At 45.5% G+C, this 24,005-nt stretch overlaps 1 long non-coding RNA gene across 1 annotated transcript; it reads left to right on the forward strand.

Annotated features, from left to right (window-relative positions):
* Nucleotides 1-456: 456 nt before the first annotated feature.
* On the forward strand, nt 457-23,453 carry LOC119099344 (uncharacterized). Its single transcript, XR_005094350.1, has 3 exons — nt 457-563; nt 21,133-21,739; nt 23,291-23,453. It is a non-coding gene; the product is annotated as an uncharacterized LOC119099344 (long non-coding RNA).
* The last annotated feature ends 552 nt before the right edge of the window (nt 23,454-24,005 follow it).

Genomic DNA, 24,005 nt, shown 5'->3' on the forward strand with positions numbered 1-24,005 from the left:
GGGCACGTACGGAAGGCAGCAATAACAAAATAAATGCAGGCCAATTCTTGTCGCCATATGGTGCACCTTTCTTGCCTGCCTCAGTTCCAGAACTGTGCCAACATACTGTCAACACAAAAATGAGCTGACGCAAATATGAATAGGCAGGCTGACTAACGAAAGCAACGCACTTGGTTTGGATAGCATCGTGGAAAGGACCATTCCCAGATGAAACAATGTGCTTGTTTTAAAGTCCGCGCTCAACTTAGAACTAATTGCTTCTTTTCTGGGAATAATGGATTATCGACCAAATGTCATCGGGTGGTGAAGGTTTGGTGTCGATCTGTGCCATAGGCTGGGAACATGGGGTTGTCAACAGGCTTTGTCGATCATTTAGTCCCGGCCCCGCTTGCTCATGCCCACGTGGCGTGGCCTTGGGCTGCATCAGCGCTCGCCAATGCGCAGTTCATTCCAAGGAGAGCGGCTTCAGGGAGTGGACGCTGCCGCGCTGCTGGTGAAGAAGAGCTGAGCGAGCGCCGAGTGACGAGTTGTGGAAGAGCTGGGCCAGCCGCAGAGCAGAGCTGGTATGTACGGGCATCATCCGTGCGTGTGCGGGCCTCGACCTCAGGGGCGTCCGGTCGGGACGGGGCTGCTGAGGCAGGCGCGCCTGAGAACGGGCGCCCGACGGCTGCGGCGCTCCTCGGTGACAGTGCCCAGTGTTTTCTGGTGAAGCCGAAACACTACTTCGTGTCCAGCTTTAGCAGTGGTATTTGTACGACGCCTTGGATGCTGTCAATCAACATGTTCATACACCATGAAGTATATATTTGCGAATTAAAAACTTGTTCCTTTGTCCTATTGACATTGTAAGCGTTCAAGTTATGTGCGGCACGTTTCATTAAGTTCGTTCATGAGCCCAGTTTTTTTGTCCAGGCTTTCACGGCAAACTGAAGCGTTAGTGTGCCAGAGACGGGCGAGCACTTTCTCAGTCTTTTTGCGCAACCAATATGAACAAACGCCGGTGACTTGTTTCGCGCACTCGGAAGAGAGTGCATCCAGACATGCCGCAGCTCCTGTATCTCAGGTGGTTTGGCGTCGGACTCTGGGACCAATCTGTGCCAGATCTGTGTGATCGCGTCTCAACAAGGCGTCGCAACAGGTCACTAGCTGGCAGCTGGCCAAGACCCGCAGCGGCTGAAACAGCGGCCATCGTGCCATGGCACTGCGTAGCGTAAGATATGGTGAAAGTCAGCAGCACACGGAGTCGCGTCCGCCGCCATGAACTCTTAAGACTCCGGCTTAGTGAGTCGATCTGTTGTGTGGATTAACTAGACTTGAACGCAGACCATTGGAAAAGAAAGATCGATTTGGCCTCGACTTGATCTCGAATAAATCCGTCTCCGACTCGGTCTCAAGAAATACGGAAAACTGGAACACGGGCAAAATGGGCGTCTCATTGAAGCTTCAGAATGGCTTAACGGTGCATTTGAATAGCGGACTGCGTGCTGTCTAAGCGGCAGTTTAGTTTGATGTAGAGTTGAGTTGGGTTGAGAGAGCAGAGTTGGGCTGTTTTGATTGGGTTGATCGTTGTTTCACATGGTTACGATAAGGGCTGACTGATTTGGATGGGGCTGAATCACTTTACAATCAGGCGTCATAGCAAAGGGACACAGCCACTAGAGCTTCGTGAAGGTTGTTAGCACGTGCCTGCAATTCGAAAGCTATTCCACTGCTGGCTGGGCGAGACAAGAGGTAGAGGTGCTGCCATCTATGAGGTGCTGCCCCCTATGCCACAATGTAGTGCGTTCAGGTCGGTTTGGGAGTAAGCCTGAAGCTTGCTCCCCGATTTCCCTTTTGGTAATCTCTGTGCCTGCTAATCTGCCATGATAAAGGGCTCTTAGGCCAAAAATAGCAGCCACATCAATAAACCACAGCCTCCGAATTTCCCTAAGATCAATTGAACCACTCTGAGCACTGTTCGGCAAACGGGCGGCAAAGCGTTAAGCAGGCGCTTGCTGAGGATCGGGATCGCTAGCAAGATGAGGAAGTTAGTAAGTAAGCTATCGGATATTAAGGCGCGTCGGCCGCATGTGTGCACAAATGTTCAGTTTTGCCTTTTGGGAAGTCCGGTGCCCATGTAAAAATGAAATATAACGCTACGCGAAAATAAATCATCATCAGTTGCTGGCGGAACGAAAAGATCAGCTATTTTTTCTGGAATGAAACAGTAAGGATACATTCGAATTTCGATCCAAGTATATCAAGCCTACCGTTGAAGCTATTAAATTTGTGAGAGATGCTGCCAGCTTTTCAAAATACGGCGCTGAAGAAGATTTAACGACCGCGGGGCTTAAAATCAGCGCGTTTAGTGCATTTTGGCCGCTGCAAAAGTCCAACTACTAAAAAGTGCGGATGCACCCTTTCAACCAAAGAGGCTCTGCCACATTCATCCAGCGGCAAAGGGTGTCGGTTATCTTGTGCTATTCTTGCATTGTTCATGCCATAGGAAGTTCGTTTTCAAATGTTAAAGAGAATGTTTCACATTTGAAGATATTGAGAAAGCATCAGACATGACGGGGAAAGCTGACTTGTAACCGATGGCAATGTTTCAAGGTTCAAAAACGACCCTAAGCAGCAAAATCTGAAGCCTTAAAAAATTCGTCCCCTTACGTTAACGTTTGATGCCATTGTGGAATCGCTTTGTGGCAACAGTAATACCTGGCAGCATCTGGCAGCCGGACCTAGAGAATATCTCGAAACGCACGAAAAATGACGCCAACCGGCCATTCTCATCGCGAGCGCTGTGTTGGGTGGCGGATTAGTGGATGGGTTGTCTGTGGATTTTTTGTCTTGGTACTGGTCGTAAAAAATGCTTTGGTGGACCGTTTGACATAGATAACGTGGCGTTCGCTAGCTTTTATGGCAGATTATTAATATCAAGGCACGATATACTGTAAAGACTGCCATATAGAGTCATGAAACCCTTACCGGCAAGTGTCAAGGACTGTTGAGGATGTCAGTACTGTATTGGCGACGTATCCCTGCCTGCAGTGCTATAGTCCCGACATTGATATCATGTAAGGTGCACAGTAGTAGTTCTTTATTATTTCTTACGACGTCACTGGTAGAAATGTGAAAATTTTGCTTCCTTTACTTCTCACGACATCACAAGGATTCACAAGCTACTTAAGATGACAACATTGAAAACCAAGCAGGTGTTCGTAATAACACGTGTCCTGCCTCCTGCTGATGACGTCACTTGGACGAATGAATCAGTCATCAGTTGAAAACTTCCAGTGAGACACGTTTTTCGGCTGTGTTTTTTCCGCTGCTCACGACGTTCCGGGAGACTGTTGCGGTGAACGTGCATGTACCCACGTACTTGTGGTTTGCATTCTCATGGTAATGCCATTTGAAAAAAGTATAAGAAATGAGTTGCGTTTTACCTGCTGCTCATGACGTCACGCGACACGAGTTATGGTCTTCGTTTCGTATCACTAGGAACCTCATAATGGCGAAAACCACCTTTCCCAGCAGGCTTCCTTAAGAAACTACTGCAAGGAGGTACGCGTGATCCATGAACAAACCGCATTCAGGCATGTCCACACTGAGTTGCCAATGAGGCCGGAGAAAGGCATGAACTGACCCGACGTTTTCGGCTACTGGCAATATCTGTCTTTAACAAACATTTCAAAATAGTGTCCATCGGTGGAACCACCGACGGACACCATTTTGACACCATTTAGATGGCAATGGTTTCTCGTAGACCTGAAACGCGGGTTCCGTGAGTGTCATGGCACCTCACCATTAGACACTTTCTGAGAATGCAGAGCATTAGCGTTATGGCAATGGATTGGAAGAACCGACTACAATATGACTACGAGCACTCTTGCTCTCTGGAGCGTTCCTCCGCCTATGTTTCGGGTGCCAACGCCAAACCTTGTATTACATTTGTAGCCCAACTCTTCAATTCATCTTCCGGCCGTATGCCACGAACTCTCCAATTTCAATGCGTGACGTTGCTTCGCTGCGTTTGGAAACGACTGTAGGGCGCTTAAAATCATTCCTGAACAAAATGCCTCTTAGGTGAGTTCATTTCGAGTTCATAATATGGTCACTGATGGACATAATCGTAGTTTTTATCTTTCGGCCGTAAGACTTATACACCCATTTCAAACTTGCCGATATAGTGGTCTTTAGTGGTGTTGTTAGTCTGAACAAGATGTCGTTCCATTAAGGCAATCCAGAATTGCCAATAGAGTCGTTTATAGACATAAGCGGACTCTACATTTCGGCCGCCAGCATCATCTCATTTCAAACATGTCTACATTTTCAATAGGTGCTATCATCAGCGAATACCTTTTTAAAAGTGTTTATAAGCAATCAAGATGTGCAATCCTCGGCAGATTTCAACTGCACGTCACCACGGACTACGTGACACATACGCGCAGCGTACATTGAGGCCGCCGCAGTACCTAGTCGTCTGCGAGCATGAACAATTGTTATTTTGCAGCTATAGGCATATATCTCCCATCAAGCGTGTTTATCTGACAAATAAAGGCCAATGGTTGCACATGGTGAAGCAGAGTAATTAAGATATGAAAATGTGCCTAAGGCTCCTATGCTGAGGAAGAATCGTGTGCGACGGTATCCCCGCTTTCTGAGGATGTAGAGCATTGCAGTTATGGAATTTGAAGGGAAGGATCGCCAACAATATTACTAAGGGCACCCTCCATTTCTGAAACGTTCTTCCGTATCTGTTGCGTAAGCCAGCGGAAGACCTTTTATCACATTTGCATCTAAACTCTTCAACTTAACCTACGGACGCCTGCTTCGAAATCTCCATTTGCACTGCATGACATAGCTTCGTTGCATTTGGAGACTACTGCAAGGTGCTCCAAACGATTCCTGAACATTATGCCACTAGCGTGACCTGGGCTATGGGATCCATTTTAGAAATAGGGACATGGCTGGGGCCTGCGACTTACATTGACTGGGGCCCCTTGACTCACCTAGCGGCCTACTGTGTCGGCCAAGAACTCACCGTGACGTACAGTGAGACACCTTTTCATGGTATATGCCTAAAGCCGTATACACACATTGTTGCAGGCTTGCGTGGGAATAGGTGTTGCACCGGCCCAAATACACGCTGTCGTTTTGTGTCTTATAAGCCGTGGCACTCCCCGGCTATAATCGGCCGAGGCTAGAATGTTGTTATTGCCCTGACCACGATGCTCGAGTTTCACATCACCACATACGTCATGGTATCGGCGTATAGCCGCATACAAAGCGTGTTTCAGTCTCGCATACGTTTACATATTGCGTCGGCTTCAACTCACGTTGTTGTGCCCAGTAGGCCGTGGTGCTCCCCGAGCGCGACCTACTAATGATAGAATATTTAAATTTCCCTATTAAACAAAAATGGTTTCCGGTTATGATCGCACTGATAAAACTAAACTGCAGCGTTTGATGTGGACATACCATGCTGGCGGCCGAAACGTAAAGAGCCGTGTTTTAAGCCTATCACCGGCGCTATTGGTAACTCTCGCTCTATTGTGTGGTTGTTGGGATGTGTACCGCTTTTCTGCCTGGCATATATGACCGTTGGATATTATTTTTCAGGTAAACATACTTTTCACGGTATGAGCATTTAGCCGCGTGCGCGCCGTGTTTCACACTCGAGGGCTCGTGTGGGTATTGCGTAGGCCTTAACGCACGCTCTGGCTATGTGCCCAAGGGGCCGTGGTACTGCCTGTGAAAAGCCAACCGGGGCTAGGATATTTCAGATGCCGTTTAAATAGCTTTATAATGATGTCCACTTGCCATTGTACCGATGGAAACTATACTGACACGTTTGAAATGGACAGATTATACTGGCGGCCGAAACGTAAGGAGTTCCCATTACGACTATCATCGGCCCTATTGGTAACCCCGAGTGGGCACACCCGACTGACATTTGTTCAGGAAAGATGGGTCCACTGTCTCCATGATGATAGCGACAATGTATGCATAGTTTTAAAATGGCGTTGCTAGTGATATCATCAATTTTAACTATGCTGCCACGTTTGAAATGGACAGAATGGTAGCGGCCGAAAAGTAAAGAGTCTGCTTATGCCTATCAACGGCCACTATTGATAAAATCGATTGGACTGATTTCAGTGCAAGTTTAGGCATCAATCATTTGGACCTCCATTACTTTCTAAATGTAGCAAAGTTAGGTCATGCAGTCACATTGGACATTTCGTGGCAGGCTGTCGAAATGGAAATGGGTATTGGTTCGAAGTGGTGAGTTGGCGACCGGCGCTACCAGCCGGATATGAACTTTCTTATTCATTCTCCTGTACTGACGTAGCGTTTTCTCCGTTTTGCAATGTGCGACCGACGCGTTTTCTGGTATATACACATCACCGCATACAAGCCTGGTATCAGGCTCGCAGGCGGTTAGGTATTACGTTGGCCTTAACGCACGCTGTGGCTTTGTGCCCAATAGGTCATGGTGGGCCCCCAGAAATAATCTCTCGAGGCTACAATACTTTCAGGGTCCTGACCATAATACATCAACGTTCAGATAAACAAACGTTCTATGGTACATTCTATAGCGAAAACAAGCGAGTTTCGGCTGGCCGGCTGTCAGGTCTGACGTCGGATAACTGGGCACATGGCACGCTGCTCCTGTTTGCCCAGTTAACACCGCTGGTTCCCGGGAATGGCCTGCTAATAAGAATATATGAATTGTCATTTAGACAGTTTTGGAATAGTGTCGGCTAGTGATTTCACTGATGGAAACTGAACTGACACGCTTGAAATCGGCAGATAATGCTGACGGCCGAATCGTAGAGTCCGCTCATAGCTATCACCGGCCCTATTGTTAGCTCTGCTTTTCTTGTGTGCTTGTTGGGATGTGTGCTTCGTTTCAACATGTCATTTGTGACCGTTGAACTTGATTTTTCAGGTAAACATACAGTTCATGGTAAATACGTTTAGCCGCATACACACTGTGTTTCACGCTCGATGGCTTGTGTGGGTATTGCGTAGGCCTTAACGCACGCTCTGGTTATGTGCCCAAGGGGCCGTGGTACTGCCCGTGAAAAGCTAACCGGGGCTAGAATGTTTCAGACGCCATTTAAACAGCTTTAGAATGATGTCCACTAGTCGTTGCACCGATGGAAACTATGCTGACACGTTTGAAATGGGTAGATAGTACTGGCGGCCGAAACGTAAACAGTCCGCTCATGGCTATCACCGGCCCTATTGGTAACTCGGAGTGGACTTAGCTCAATGACGTCGTGTCCAGGAATCATTTGGAGCAACTTGCAGTAGTTTACAAATACTGTTTATAAAACCTATGTCATACAGTGAAATTGGAGGCTGTGCGGGAGACGGCGGGAAGGTAAATGGAAGAGCTTGGCTGGAAAGGCAATATGTGGACTGGCACTGCCTGCCGAGAGCTTGGCAGAGGAACGGCTCAGAAAGAGGTGTCGCCCATACTCATTTTGCATTTATTTTTTTCCACTTGTTTCCATAGGGTATATCTCAACGATGTTGGAAGGGGAGGGGACGGGGTGCCATGAAACGTAGAGATCCCACGGTTCTACGCTTGCAGCCCAAAAGGCTCAACGTGATTGATTTCTCCGTCCCAAATGTGATGGCTTCTCTTTCATGTCATGCGTGACTATTACACTAGATTTTTCAAACAAACACACGTTTCATGACATCCACATATAGCTGAACCTTGTGTCATGCTCACAGGCGGTTAGGTATTGCGTCAGCCTGAACGTACGCTGTGGGTTTGTGCAGTGTTGGTCCGCGGTAATAATCTGCCGCGCGATGCATATTGCATTTGTTCTCTTAGCATTTTTAGATAATTTCATCATCATTCCAGATTTCAGCATCATTAAACTCCGGGAATTAATTTCTCATGTTTATAAATATTTACGGCCACCCATTAAATAATGAAATGTACGTGGATGTTTATCTGCCCATTAGTATAGTATCAGCGTGTAGTGATATACATATATATATATATATATATATATATATATATATATATGTATATATATATGTAAATATATATATATATATATATATATATATATATATATATATATATATGTATATATATATATATATATAAACTTTTCCAAATGGGTCCAAATGATTGGGGGACAGCTTAGTCGACTCTGAATTTCCTCCGGTGCAGTCGTTCGAGGACACCATTTAAAACTGTTTTGGGGTAAATTAGATGTATATATAAAATATAAAAGATACTATGAATAAAATATAAATGTAATATAAATATAATATAAAATAAAATGAATATGAAATAAATATAAAGTGTAAAAAATGATGTATATATGTATATATAAAAAGCACTAAGCAAAAAAACATTTCCAGACGGGTGTGCCACATACTTATGTATGTAAATGCATTTCGTTACTCAATGAACATGTAGCTACGTCATGCATTAAACTTTGCGTCCAGGAGTGGTCTAGTGCTGACCTAAAAGGTCATCGTAGCTCAAGTGAATTAAATTCCGGATAGAAGCGTTCCCGTTAGCGAACGGCGCCATCACTGTGCTCTTGTGAAACTTTTCGAAAATGCCTCTTTTTGCTGTGTCATGCACTTTATGTTATTGCTGCATTACGTATTAGCAATGATGCATCATAACAAGCTAATTGTTATGTTGTTGGTAATTGCAGTCATGGCAGGCGATATATTCGCTTCCCTCCATATTTGCTTGCTCCTTACTTAACCTCACCTAGATCCCGCCTCTAAAGACCAACCCATGCCTCAAGTCGCGATCTGCCCGCGGTCCGGTGCCGACCAAGGCCCTAGAACAGACGGTATAACCGTCCGGTCAAATTCCGCTGCTTCGACTGATGACGTCACAAGTGTAATCGGCACGCAATGGCCAACGGCGGATGCATGCCTTCCGCCGTTTGTTTGGCTTTTTGAAACGGTTCCAAGACTGGTAGGCGTTAAATATCTTTGGTTGGATCATAACAGACTATTTCTTCTCCGAATAGGCCATAATATCGGCTGCAAAGTTTATTAATAATTAATTGGCTGGCGTCCCAGCCGTGCGCTTCGGTCTGGAAAGCCGGGAGACAAAACTCTCACAAAGCTTTTTCGGGAATTCATTGCCTAAGTTGGAAATATATATGCAAACAGAAAGAGTCAATGGGCGTATCTAAAAGACACAACAATTAAAAATCATGCTGACATGAAAGGTCCAGGTCAGGGCAAAGGCCTGCAGACCCCCGTTACGTGTTTTCAGGGGCTGGGTCAATTGAGGCGTTTCATTTCCTCAAGACGTGTATACTCTTTGGCTAAATGAAGATCCTGTGTCACGAACATGCAGATGCACGATGGGGTCAGGTCAAGGTCATTCCATGACTGTGATAATTTGATAATTTACCGCGATAATTTGATGTATTCATGCGATCTATGATTCAACATATTTTCACGTCTATTTTGATCCCGTTATGCAGCTTAAACGTCAGCTACCATTTTTCCAGGTCATAACATAGTCAAGATGTAGGTAGGATGTCAAGATGAGGTCATACGAGGCCAACATGACACGCAGTATGCTAGTAATGTCATGCATGTTTCTGGATTGCTTATCCCACAGAAATCCAATATAACCACTTTTAATCTTGTATCAGGTTATCTTAGTGCCTGAAGAGATAAAAACATGTTGTTTGTTACAGTTTACTCCGGCCTTTGAAAGGCATTCAATAGCCATGTGCAGGTAAGGAAATTGATTTTGAACCTGCTGCCTAAAAAGCTACCACTCTGTTCATGTCTTGTTTGAAATGCAGATTTTATAAGTTGCGAAGGGGTAGCAGTTTCAATTCGCCAGCAATAGAGAAAAGCAAACTTTTTTGTAACAATTAGGCAATGCCTAGTGCACAGCTCACCTTTATGTATGCATGAATAACACACTCCAGCATGATTTCCTCAATACTAGGGGCAGCCATACAATGTCTTTATTCTAAATATCAATGACAATGGTACATAAGTAAAAGACCTGGTCACAGCATCTCTTTTCTATACAGCACGCACAGTTCTCACTATTGGTGGCTTGAGGCACAGATGGTTGCCAATATCATTCAACAGCAACACAGTCTTCTGACAGTTCTTCTCACTGTAGGGACTGCAGACACCCCTCTTTCCGTGTCTCCCTCTTAGGTACCTGTCTCTGAAAATTTCATTGCAGGTCCCTGGCATATCTAAGCAAAAAAGTAGAGTGCTATAGTTACCATCAGCTTTCAAGGGAAGATCTGCTCGTTATGATACCTTTGATATAATTGGAATCACACAGCAAGTTATTAAGCATGCAGTGGAACAGCTGCAAAAATTCCATATCTTTTCATATCTTCTGGTCACTTTCGTGGAAATTATTTCTTCATCACATAATGTGCATACGTGCACTCATATACATAAGAAAGATAATGTGATGATGGAAAATTGACGTGACATGGGACCCAGTCCCCAACAACCATAATATATAATCAGATGGGATTGCAACCCAATCCTATCCATAAATATTCACGGCATTATAATGTCTGCTAGCTGTCATTTATGTTATGCTAATATTTCATGCCTCAAAATGATATCAGACAAGACATAAAAAGAGGCTAGTTATCTGAGCAGTGGCAGGATTAATTGAAGAGATGCATCAGCTTTACAACATAATATCAATAGTATGGTATATTTTGTACCACCAGGTTCATACATGTCTTCACACATGCAGCTATGGAAACACAACACACACAATCGAGCATAGTGCAAGACAGCAGGCAAAGCACTCAACTCCCTGCAACTAGCGGCCCAACGCCGCCTTGCACTAAAATCATGGAGAAAACCCCGTGCCTTTAACATTACCGACAGGTTTACATATGGCTACCCCACACACAAACAGCATCGTGCACAATACCCTTTTTTAGCTTTCGTGCATACCACACAAAACCTTCAAACACATCATAACTAAATCCAACAAGCTCTTCCTCAAACCCCCACAAAACATCAAAAATATGAACTGAGAAATAGCAAGTGGTACGCAGCGACGCGAGTCAAGGTTGGTGAAATTATTTTTCTCTTCCACGCCAGGCATTTAGCACTTAACAAAAAGGAACCTATGGCGATACACAGGGATGACAGGGGGCTGGGTGCCGACTGGATTTGACGCTTTTGAAACTCCTCCCGCCCCACCAATTAGAACATCTTCATCCACGCGCCAAAGTGCACGCACTTGACGACAGGCGAGTTGGCGCGAACGAAAATAGCGCGAACGATCAGCTGATCGGCCAAGGCCATCATTCGCCAGATTATAGCGTAGGCTATAATCTGTATAGCAACAGCAAAAGCAAAAAATCAATAGCATGTACCATATAGCAACAGCATAGGCCAGATTACGGTGAACCCGGCATCGAATGAGACCGAGGGATGTATAACAATGATACAGGAATGTATCATGTGGATGAGATAGCAAAACTTTTGCATAAGCACAGTTCGCTCCACTGTTTTACGAAGTCTTCAGAAATGGAGGAAGCGGCACCGTATGCTCAGGGCAAGGGCAGCAGAGAGAAGTTTTGTGGTACTTATTGCAAATTCTCTTGAAATAGAATGCGCGATAGAGTAGGCCTCAGGCGTCTAGCAGCGGACCGTATGTAGCAACAACGCGTCAAATGCCAGAGTATTATGATACTGTCGGCATTAAGCATGATGCGCCACAAAAGAGGGAGCGCATGGTGCGTGTACGTTCATTTTGAGGAAGCGTGTGCTTAGAGACTGGGTGAGGAGAGGGCAGAGACACCATAGGCCAGTGCACGCATGTCTCGTGCTGAAGAGGCACCAGTTGTCTAAGACGTAGAAATAACACTGGAATATGCAGAGGTGATTTTCAGCCATAGACCCAAACGGTACGCAATCAGATCCGCCCGGAAAAACTTGCATACAGGGGCTCATGCATGGAGGCAAATGACGAATGACGAAAAATGACTAGTTACGCATGGAGGCGGTGAAGCGTGCATTGTCAAGCGACCTCGGATAAAGTTCTTAACCTCAATTTGATTTGTGTTAGGTAATTGCGAGTCCAGATGGCGCGTCACGTGTCTAGTAGCCTATGCACAACCGAGCATCGGAATGACGAAAATGGCTGTACAGCTGAGGTCTGACGAATCGCCAAGTATATGGTATTGCTCGTTGTGTACTGTTGATAAACTTTTATGGTGTTGATAGCCCGTTAATGGCTGGACTGCCGTTATGGAGCATTTTACTTTTCAGCACCTTCTGACTTCCAACGCAACGGCAGCAGAGATGAGGTCAGCCAATTGACAACATTGCGAAGATCATTAGCGTGATGTGTGATGGGGCATACAGAGACGTATGGTCCGTGTTAGGTCCAGAGCAACATGAGAACACCATTGCCACTGACCACTTACAACGCTCAAAACCGTATTGCACCAACGCACTGCGAAGCAAGCGTGCAAGTTCTGCGAGATTCGTCTGTCATAAAAATAACACTTTGGCTAGGTATATAGGCATACGTATATATATTAATGGGTGGCCGCAAATCTTCATAAACATGAGAAATAAATTCACAGAGTTTAATGATGATGAAATCATTAAAAAATGCTTGGAGAACAAATGCAATATGCATCGCTCGCCAGATTACTACCGCGTGCCAACACTGTTTATTGGGCACAAGCCCACAGCGTACGTTCAGGCCGACGCAAAACCTAACCGCCCGTGAGCATGACACAAGGTTCGCACACAGTTATATGGGAATATCATGAAATATGTGTTTTTTTGACAAATATAATGTAATAGTCACGGATGCCATGAAAGAGAAGCCATCACACTTGAGACGGGGAAATCGATCACGTTGTGCCTTTTGGGCTACAAGCGTAGAAACGTGGGATCTCTACGTTTCATGGCACCCCGTCCCCTCCCCTTCCAAGTTCGTTGAGATTTACCCTATGGAAACCAATGGGAAAATTAAATGCAAAATGGGTGTAGGCGACACCTCTTTCTGAGCCGTTCCTCCGCCCACGTCTCGGCAGACAGCGCCAGTCCACATATTGCCTTTCCAGCCAAGCTCTTCCATTCACCCTCCGGCCGTCTCCCGCACAGCCTCCAATTTCACTGTACGTCATAGATTGTATAAAAAAGCATTTGTAAACTACTGCAAGTTGCTCCAAATGATTCCTTGACACAACGTCATTGTGCTAAGTCCACTCCGAAATACCAATATAGTGATAGCCATGAGCGGACTCTTTCGTTTCGGCCGTCAGTACTATCTACCCATTTCAAACGTGTCAGTTTACCTTCCATCGGTGCAACGACTAACGAACATTATTCTAAAGCTGTTTAAATAATATCTGAAACATTCTAGCCCCGGTTAGCTTTTCACGGGCAGTACCACGGCCCCTTGGGCACATAACCAGAGCGTGCGTTAAGGCCTACGCAATACCCACACAAGCCATCGAGCGTGAAACACAGTGTGTATGCGGCTAAACGTATTTACCATGAACTGTATGTTTACCTGAAAAATCAAGTTCAACGGTCACAAATGACATGTTGAAACGAAGCACACATCCCAACAAGCACACAAGAAAAGCAGAGCTAACAATAGGGCCGGTGATAGCTATGAGCGGACTCTACGATTCGGCCGTCAGCATTATCTGCCGATTTCAAGCGTGTCAGCTCAGTTTCCATCAGTGAAATCACTAGTCGACACTATTCCAAAACTGTCTAAACGACAATTCATATATTCTTGTTAGCAGGTCATTCCCGGGGACCAGCGGTGTTAACTGGTCAAATAGGAGCAGCGTGCCATGTGCCCAGTTGTCCGACGTCAGACATAACAGCCTGCCAGCCGAAACGCGCTTGTTTTCGCTGTACAATGTACCATAGAACGTGTGTTTATCTGAACGTTCATGTACCATCGTCACGACCCTGAAAGCATTGTAGCCTCGAGAGATTATTTCTGGGGGCCCACCATGACCTATTGGGCACAAAGCCACAGCGTGCGTTAAGGCCAACGCAATACCTAACCGCCTGCGAGCCTGATACAGGGTTTGTACGCGGTGATGTGTATATACCATAAAATGCATTGGTCGCACATTACAAAACAAAGAAAACGCTACGTCAGTACGGGAAAATGAATAAGAAAATCCCCTTCCAGCTGGCAGCGCCGGTCGCCAACTCACCACTTCGAACCAATACTCATTTCCATTACGACCGCCTGCCATGAAATGTCCAATGTGACTTCATAGCCTAACTTTTCTGCCTTTAGAAAGCAATAGAGGTCCAAATGATTCATGACTAAACTTGCACTTAAATCAGTCCAATCGATGTTGCCAACAGTGGCCGTTGATAGGCATAAGCAGACTCTTTACGTTTCGGCGGCTACCATTGTCTGCCCATTTCGAACGGGCCAATATAGTTTAAATCGATGATATCACTAGCAACACCATTTCAAAACTATGCATATCGTTTTGCTATCATCATGGAGACAATGGACCCATCCTTCCTGAGCAAAATGTCATTCGGGTGTGTCCACTCGGAGTTACCAATGGGGCCAATGGCAGGCGTAAGGCGAACTCCTTACGTTTCGGCCGCCAATATAGTTTGTCCATTTCAAAAGTGTCAACATAGTTTCCACCGGTGCAACGACTGGTGGACATCATTTTAAAGCTGCTTAAACGGCGTCTGAAATATTCTAGCCCCGGCTAGCTTTTCACGGGCAGTACCATGGCCTCTAGAGCACATAGCCAGAGCGTGCGTTAAGGCCTACGCAATACCCACACGCCTTCGAACGTGAAACACGGTGTACATACGGCGAAATGTATATACCATGAAAGGTATGTTTACCTGAAAAATCCAGTCCAACGGTCATATATGACACGCAGAAAAGCGGTATACATCCAACAACCAAGCGGTACACATCCAAGGACGTTTCAGAAAGGAAGGGCGCCCCCAGTCATATTGTTGACGATTCTTCCCATCAAATTCCATAACTTGAATGTTCTGCATTCTCAGAAAGTGGGGATGCCATTGCACTGGAACCTTCCTCGGCATAGGAGCCATAGGCACATTTCATAGGATATCTTAATCCCTCTGCTTCACCATGTGCAGCCATTGCCCTTCATTTGTCAGATAAACACGCTTGATGGGAGATATATGTCTATAGCTGCAAAACAACAATTGTTCATGCTCGCAGGCGATTAGGTTACTGTGTCGGCTTCGATGTACGCTGTGTGTATGTGCCACATAGTCCGTGGTGGTGTGCAGCAGTAATCTGCCGAGGATTGCACATCTTGATTGCTTATAAATACTTTTAAAAGGTATCCGCTGATGATAGCACCGATGAAAAATGTACTGATATGTTTGAAATGATGAGATGATGCTGGCGGCCTAAATGTAGAGTCCGCTTATGCCTATGAACGACTCTATTGGTAATTCGGGATTGGCCTACTCAAATGGCATTTTGCTCAGGAATGCTAAGATCGTTTTCTCTACGATATGAGAGAAAATATCTGCATATTCTTATAATGGTGCTGCTAATGGTTGCATCTATTGCAACTATATTGGCACGTTTGAAATGGTTGGATAAGGTGGACGACCGAAAGATAAAAGTACGGTTTTGCCCATCAACGACCATATCATTGCCCCGAAGCGGACTCACTTAAAAGGCATTTTGTTCAGGAATGATTTTAAACACCTTGCAGTCGTTTCCAATCGCAGCAAAGCAATATTACACACTGAAATTGGAGAGTTCATAGCGGACTACCGGGAGGTAAATTGAAGAGTTGGGCTGCAAATGTAATACAAGATCTGGCGTTGGCACCCGAAACATAGACGGAGGGGCGTCTCAGAAAGTGAGGGTGCTCATAGTCGTGTTGTGGTCGACTCTTCCCATCCATTGCCCTAAAACTAATGCTCTAAATTCTCAAAAAGTGGTTAATGGTGGGGGCGCCATGACACTCACGGAACCTGCGTTTCAAGTCTAGGAGAAACTATTGCCGATTAAATCGTGTGAAAATGGTGTCCGCCAGTGGTTGCACCGATGCACACTATTTTGGAATGTTTGTTAGAGACAGATAATGCCAGTAGCGGAAATCGTTGAGTTAGTTCATGCCTTTCTCCGGCCCGTTTGGCCACTCAGTGTGGACATGCCTGAGTGCGGTTGGTTCATGAATCACTTGGACCTCATTGCAGTAGTTTCTTAAGGAAGCCTGCTGGGAAAAGTGCTTTTTCGCCATTATGAGGTTCCCTAGTGATACGAAACGAAGACCATAACTCGTGTACGTGACGTCATGAGCAGCAGGTAAAACGTAGCTCATTTTTTGCTTCATTTATTTTTCAAATGGCGTCACCATAGGAATATAAGCGACGAGTACGTAGGTAGATGCAAGTACACCGTAGCAGTCTCCCGGAATGCCGTGAGCAGCGGGATAACACAGCCGAAAAACGTTTCCCACTGGAGGTTTCCAACTGATGATTCAGTCATTCGTCTCAGTGACATCGTCAGCAGGATATAGGACACGTGTTGCTACGAGCACCTGCTTGGATTTTAATGTTGTCATCATAAAGAGCTCGCGAGTCCTTGTGATGCCGTGAGAAGTAAAGTAAGCCAGACTTTCACATTTCTTCCAGTAACGTCATGAGGAGCACCAAACTTGTCGTTGGGAAGATTTACCCGGCATGGCAGCGGCGTTTCGTCAACTGATTAGCCGGTCCTCATTACAGACGTGTTGACGCTTTTCCCTCCGCAAAGCATTGTCGGCCGCAAGGTAAAGAGCACGGGGCATTCTCACCGGTGTTAGTAATTTGGCGTTGTTAAATCAGCTGTTACCAGTCATTTATAAATAATAAGCTGCTATCTCATAGGTTTGACATAGAGTAGTCAACCAGTGTGGTACATTGTGTAATGGCACGGGTCAACAGTGTCATCGTGGCACTACTTCAGTGCTGTACTGTGGCATGGTATAATGAACGCTGATATATTTTTGTACTGCAACCCCTGCTGCTTCCATAATAACTTCCATCATGCAAAGATGGGTCAAGTGCGCATTACTGGATTAACTTCGTATTTGACATGACATACCAAATACACATGATACAATTTACAAATCACTTTCAACGGAGCGCACAACCAATATGTGATATCACCTGCTCAGCCTGTTTTAAGAATCCACAAAACTTAAATGATAAATATGCAAACACGACTTCCGCTTCCACAGCCATGCACCATGCTGCAGCCATCAGGCTGCTTCGCTCGAAAATAAAAAGATAAAATTCCATGTATTGAGCTGGCATTGCAAGTCTGCTAATGTTGAACAAGGCTGGAGGCAAGACAAGTGCATGTAGTTATGGTTAGATGGGCAAAACGCAGGGAAGTGATGAAGCTGCCAGTGCACACAAGGCTCATGTTAAAGATATTATTATGTGCTATCCAAGAAACCAACAGCAATACTTTTCCATCTTTCTCAGCACCCAGCATCTTGCAGAAGTTGCAGTGACTATGAAATTGATAACTCACAAGCAATACTTGCCTGCATACAAAATTTGTCGAGACATTAGTATGTGCATCCATAATAATACAACACTATAGTTTCAAGATTTTTAAGGGAAAGACAATTTTGCAAAGCCTTATCATGTGAGCTTTTACCAAGCATGTGCATTAATGAGCCGTGCAGATCACCCCTACTGCCAAAATGAATTGCTAATACAATGACATGCAATGGATCAATTACATGCTGTAATACCTCAATAGGTTCAAAATGTTGGTAAGATCATAATGAAGTAGCAAATTGCGTTTGTACGCCCCTGCACCAAAGGTGCTAATGTTTCTTTCAGTTTGCCCCCATCACTACGTTGTCATGTTCAAACGCAAACATAAAAATGGAGGCAGGTAACGGTATATTGCATTCTATTGGGAGTCAGAAGACTTAAAAAATACCAAAAGAACTGTCAGAAGTACAAACCTCTCGCGTACATTCCCATCATATCAAGATCAATACAAGCCACTGGCACGTACCCCCAGTGATCACACCCATTTCAAGCCTCTGATTCACATTTCGTCATCCAATAATTGTGCTCCCACACCTGCGCAGCTCGCGGGACTATCAAAGTGCAAGATTTCCCACAATTTCCGCACAGGTTTTCGGTTATAACACCGCATTTCACTGTGAGGTCCCTTCAAAACAAAGTCTCGACGGGGTTTCATGGTAATGCAGCCCAATAGATTGTGCTGGTAGGACACAGTTTTTGTGTTCAAGGTTAAACTTTGCCGCACAACACGTGTTAAATAATTAACAAAATATATACCTAAGATAGCTGTAATGTTTTCCTAATTTTACAACGTCATGCTAATCCACAAACCCGTGTAAGGTTCTTTTCTCCGGTGTACAATGCGTCAACCAAGCCGTCTGTAAGAAATACGCCAGTAGAGGAAGAAAAAGCACCAGCAGGAGAAAAAAGACAGATTTTCTGTCGCATCTTCTTTTTTATAACATTCGGGGAGTATGATTTTTTCGGCGCCGTACTTTTTTGCAGACAGTGGCGTTTTTTATAACATTGACCTATCCCTAGAAATAAGGAAAATTAAAAAAATCACGACGAGTGCCGCACAACCCGAAAATGCTCACGCTTACGTCCGCGGCGCACATTCAGGAGCGAAATTTTACTAACTGCCAATCACCTCCCGCGCATTGTATCATACGTGCCGCATTATCGCATTTACGGATGTATAAGCGGCCGTGCTGTTTTGACCATAGGCAGCAAACAGCCTGTAATATAACGGCGACCACATGACGTTTCTATGACGACATCAATGCCATGGCGACTTTCAAATAGTCTCCCAATAAACCTTTTCACACTTTTGCGGGCGAGTAATTCAGGAACTCAAGATGTTGGGTCTTAAAAAGGACATGGCCGTGAATTGCGTCGAGGACTTCAAGATGGCTATTTCAGTTCAAAACCCCATATAAAGAAGGAGCATTCCCTTTAAATATCGTCAAAGGGCACACTTTTTCGTTGAGAGAGGGACCTCCCGTGCGCCCACCCGGCCGTCGCTAGCTCCCCGAATGGGACATTATATATTCGTCAGGCAAATGAGGTAATAATTGTGATTATAGAACGTGCCCGCATCCTGGTAGCCATTTCGATGAAGGCTTACGATTACAGTACCATATATATATATATATATATATATATATATATATATATATATATGTATATAATTTTTGACTTTACAATGGCATTTTGCGGAACCTGCATCACAAGCCGACATTACATGTAACAACAAATTTCCGTAAGTACCGGCTTACGCTCCATGCCTGCGACAGATCTAGGCACGAAACCTGTTTCAGACGAGTTTCTTCTTTCGTCCTGTATACAAAGCATATCAAGTCGACTGCGCTGAAGGAGGGGCAAATAAATGCCCCATGGACAAATTCATGCCTTAGACAGGCAGTTTCCCGAAAGTTTAATTTTTACTGAGTGTGGTGTAAGGGATAATTTCGCAAATAGGAACTGTAGCGGGCACGCCATCTGCTGTACACACCAATAATCAGCGATGCTCGTCCATAAGCTTGCAGTAAAGCAGTCACGCGATTAGTCAGCAGTCAGTTATTCGGGGGACAGCCAGTCTAGGCAGTGCCCGCCGACGGTGGACGGGAGCAGAGCTCGGACGAGGAAAATCCGAAAGGAGTGCGTTCAATCTCTGACTGGTTTTCACAGGCAGAACTCCAGTTATATGGCTTTAAGGCCAAGACGTTTTGGTCACCTTGCCTTTGCCAGGTAGTATTTCAAGATTCCGAATTTGTTTTTACCCAAAATGCTTCGACAAGAACCGGTCTCTTGAAACCAGTCGGCGAAGCCCAGGCACACGGAAACTTTGACGCGCCATAGGCTGTTAATTCGAATTTAAACAAATTATCACCTGCCTTTGACCTGGCCGTATTGCGGTAACTGTGGAGGCTGTCACCTTTCAATTACACAAAATGCCTAACTGCTCGTGGAATTTCACCTGCCCAAGGGAAACGATGTTGAAACGGAGAAATATTTGTTAAAACTGGTTGATCTTATTTGTCGATGGTATAGGTGAGCAGATGGTAATGGTATATACCGATAATGGAGGTGTGTGTGTGTGTGTGTGTGTGTGCGTGCGTGCGTGCGTGCGTGCGTGCGTGCGTGCGTGCGTGCGTGCGTGCGTGTGTGTGTGTTCTTTTTTAAAGGGCCCTGCATGCGTTGGTCATGCACGCAGGTGTTTCCTGAATAGGGATGAGGTCGTTGGTGTGCCGATTCATATATGTCTGGCGTGCGTCCCACTAAACTGATTAATGTTACCTTACCTATCCTATCAATTTAACCTGATTAGTTAATAAACTAGAAATGCGATATGGCTGTTTTCTACCCACGTCTAAATTGAACCTTAACTGATCTTTTCACAGAAACAAGGTGGCATGCTACAGTCGGTCAGGCGCCATTCTGAGATCCAAGCCCAAGTGTTTCCGTTTGCAGCGTGTGTAGTGCGGCCGCTGTGTCTGCATTTGGAGAAAACCCTTCTTATAGCAGCGTCGGGACAAAAACTCACAAAAGAAAACTAAACAAGAAAAAACTCCAAGCTTTAGACAAAACTCTTTTACGTTTAATTGTATTTGTAAAACCCGTCCTTCTACCTTTTTACGTATAAGTGGGAGACCAAAAGGCAACAAGTTGCCTTTTTCTCTATTGTTCACCTAGTCTTTTACCTTTTTGTCTTTCACCCCTGTGGCATTTTCAATTTGACTTGTATGTTTTCGACTTTTTGCACTCCACTTTATCATAGTTGACTGTTTGTCCTCTTAGTTCTTGACTTGAAGTTTTTTGTCCGCTAGTCATCCTCCCTCCGGTCGCCTGGCTTACCTCCCAGGAAATATTCCTCAAGTATGCTCTGACCCTGTCCTAACCCCCACTTTCTGAAGCGTTCCCACGTCATTGATGCTTACCGCTGACTAAATCCGCTTGACAAAGGAACATAAACTGAGGTGTCTGTTACCACATCTGCCTCTCACCCTTCATTCTTCTGTCATGATCCTATGCACATATGCAACGTGTTTTGTATTTTGTCCGCAATGAGCATGACATCCTTCGTTTCAGAACCCTTACCATGGCTGCCTCATCAGATATGACGCCGCTGGATCAACACATCGAGCCGTTCGACCCTGACTCGAGCTCGTGGGCAGAGTGGGAGGAACGCCTGGAACTGTTCTTCGAGTACAGTGGCATCACTGACGAGAGGAAGAAAAAAGTCGCATTCCTAACGGCATGTGGCAGAAAGGCATACGCTGTTCTTCGCTGTCTGATTGCACCTCAGAAGCCGATGGACGTACCTCTTGCAGAGTTGCTTCTGGTTATGCAATGTCAGGAGGATTCCACCCTTTCAGTCACCAACAGCCGGCGCAAGTTCGGCTCGTGTGTCCGTCGCGCTGGCCAACAAGTCGCTGACTACGCTGCTGTTCTCCGCCAAAATGCTGGCGACTGCTGTTTTGGAGATACCCTCGGGGACAGGTTGCTGGAACAGCTCATTTTCGGAATAGCAGATGATCAAATGCAGAGAAGACTGCTGTCTGAGAAGAATCTAAGTTTCAGCAGCGCCGTTGCCATTTGCCGCACTATGGAGGCGTCGAACTCAGATGACCAAGTGACGATCAGTGACCATTCATCCGAGATCGCAACTTGGCCAGACTCGGAGAGCACCAACTGGGTAAGCTAACCCTGTTGACGCAGCACGTGGTCGCACCATCAGTGCTGCCGTTGTCAGTGAAAGAAAATACTATTTTTCATTTCTTTATGTCCGAACCTTCTCAATGAACGTAATTCTGAGATCAGAACCTATGCTCAGCAGCGCGTGTAACCATGATCTCACCAGCCGGTGGAAAAATTTAGGGTCAACGGCATAATTTGGTGGCGAAGTTCAACGTGCCACTACACTGCGTACGTTCCGTCCTGTGGCCTCTTGTGCGGCTGTTTTCACAAGCCGAGGGCAATCCAAGTCAGTGACAAATAGCAAACGTGTAAAGCGACCCGACCCCACCCCACCATGGGTCGGTGAGTCAAACCGTAGGCGCTCAAGCCAACTGAGCAGTCGCCACGGACTTTTAATGTTTGTTATACTGCTCATCATATGCTGTACTTTTACAGCTGTAAGCTGAAGTCAAATCAGACCGTTGAACTCAGTTTAAAGGCTCTACTGGCTGAGAACCAATGAATCGGCGTTTCGCAGCATATGATTAGCTTTATGGGCTCGGGATTTGCGTGTAGAGTGCATTTCCAAGGCATGAAGAGGCTTTACGCTAAGCATTCCTATTGCTGACAACACCCTCGTTGGCATGCCAGGCAACGATTGTTTTAGGTTGAGTCCTAAAAATTAAATGAAACCCACCTTCCAGCGCCATTAACTGCAATAACCGTTATGCTAATGGTGGTACAAGTGTCATTCAAGACCGTGCCAGGTTATGTTTCCAAAACTGCCTTGTATTTAGAGTACGATTATCCACGATGCTGAGTATGGTAGGGAAATCTTGGCTGGTATTGACCTGAGCCGCTGAGAATGCGGGTATGGATGCGTCATTATTGCTTCATATATCCGTCCTGGGACCTGGGCATGGATGGCCCACTTCACGCCAGTGAAAAATATGTTCAACTTCGCCATGGTGGCTCATTTCCAACGCACCACTATGCCCTTACGATGAACATCTCATGGTGACTGGCTGCTCAGCACTTTGTACCATCTCGAGGATTAGGAGTTCTCAGAAACAACCTTTCAATCGGTGGATTACGTACCAGGCCAACCATAGGTAGGGCAAAAATAGGCGACGAGTTTTTTCGGAACGTTGTGAAATTCGGGGTTCCATCGGTGGTACATTCCCTTCGCACAGACTGAATCTACGTAAGACATTAAACATTAACTCTTCGTGATCAACATCGCCGAGCATCGCCAAAATGTGACCCACAAGGTTGCTGTTATTTCACACTGGAAAGAAGCTAATGTGGCCGTTCATTGCATTGGCATTGTAGTGGCATTCACAGTGGTATGCTTTGAATGAAACTTTTCGAGGGTGTTCGGACCAAATCTTCAACAATTCTTAACGTTTAATTTCATACACGAGTCAAAGGACTCGCTGAAATTTGTGGAGAAGTGGACGATATGTGCAAGTAGGGAAGCCTTAAGACATCTTATCAACACAAATTGGATGATAACTTCGGGCTGCTCCTCTGCAAACGCAGCAAATTATATTTATCTATTGCATTGCAGACATGTGATGAGGGCGAGATGGGGATGGAGGGCCTGTCAGCCGAGCTGGACGCCTCGAGGAAGGCGTGTGCCAACTACAGTACTGAGTTACTCTGGGTGAAGGCTGCATATGAGGAGTCACAGCAGCAGCTCAACTGCATCCGCCGCGAGAACATGGTCCTGTCCGGCAAGAACGAGGTAGACTCGCCGACTCACAGACTGATGTTGTCTGGTGTTCAAAACCTCTGGATCTGGTGAAGGCTTCCGCTGCCCATTTTCTCCCGTGTCTCTGGCGAAGCAAATATTGTCTGACACATGAGAACACCTGTCCTGATTTTGCTAACTGTGATCTGCTGTAGCTGTGTGTCGGGAAGCTATTATCAGCCATCACGACATGCCGTTGGAGGCAATATGCTGGTCTGCCGTTATGCTGCCGTTCTCTGCTGTTAACTATAACTTTCGGAAGCTCAACTTTGGCTCTATTGACGACAACCATCTTTAGCTAGAACGGCCAGAAGTCGTATAACCTCGGCAATTGAAGTCAATTTGAAACGATGGCACGCGCTGAGCCGCAACGAAATAATTTTATCTTGTTGACTTACATCGGGCTTCTTTGCTTACCCTCTCAATCCTCGGATTGTCGGAAAACAGGAGGCGGTCCAGCGCTACCAGGCCGAGATCGGCGAAACAGCGGCGCGCCTGGAGGAGGAGGTCCGGGTGAAGACCGAGCTCCAGG

Source organism: Pollicipes pollicipes, unplaced genomic scaffold (genome assembly GCF_011947565.3).
Source record: "Pollicipes pollicipes isolate AB1234 unplaced genomic scaffold, Ppol_2.1 Scaffold_4740;HRSCAF=5597_pilon_pilon_pilon, whole genome shotgun sequence".
Lineage (NCBI taxonomy): Eukaryota > Metazoa > Arthropoda > Thecostraca > Pollicipedomorpha > Pollicipedidae > Pollicipes > Pollicipes pollicipes.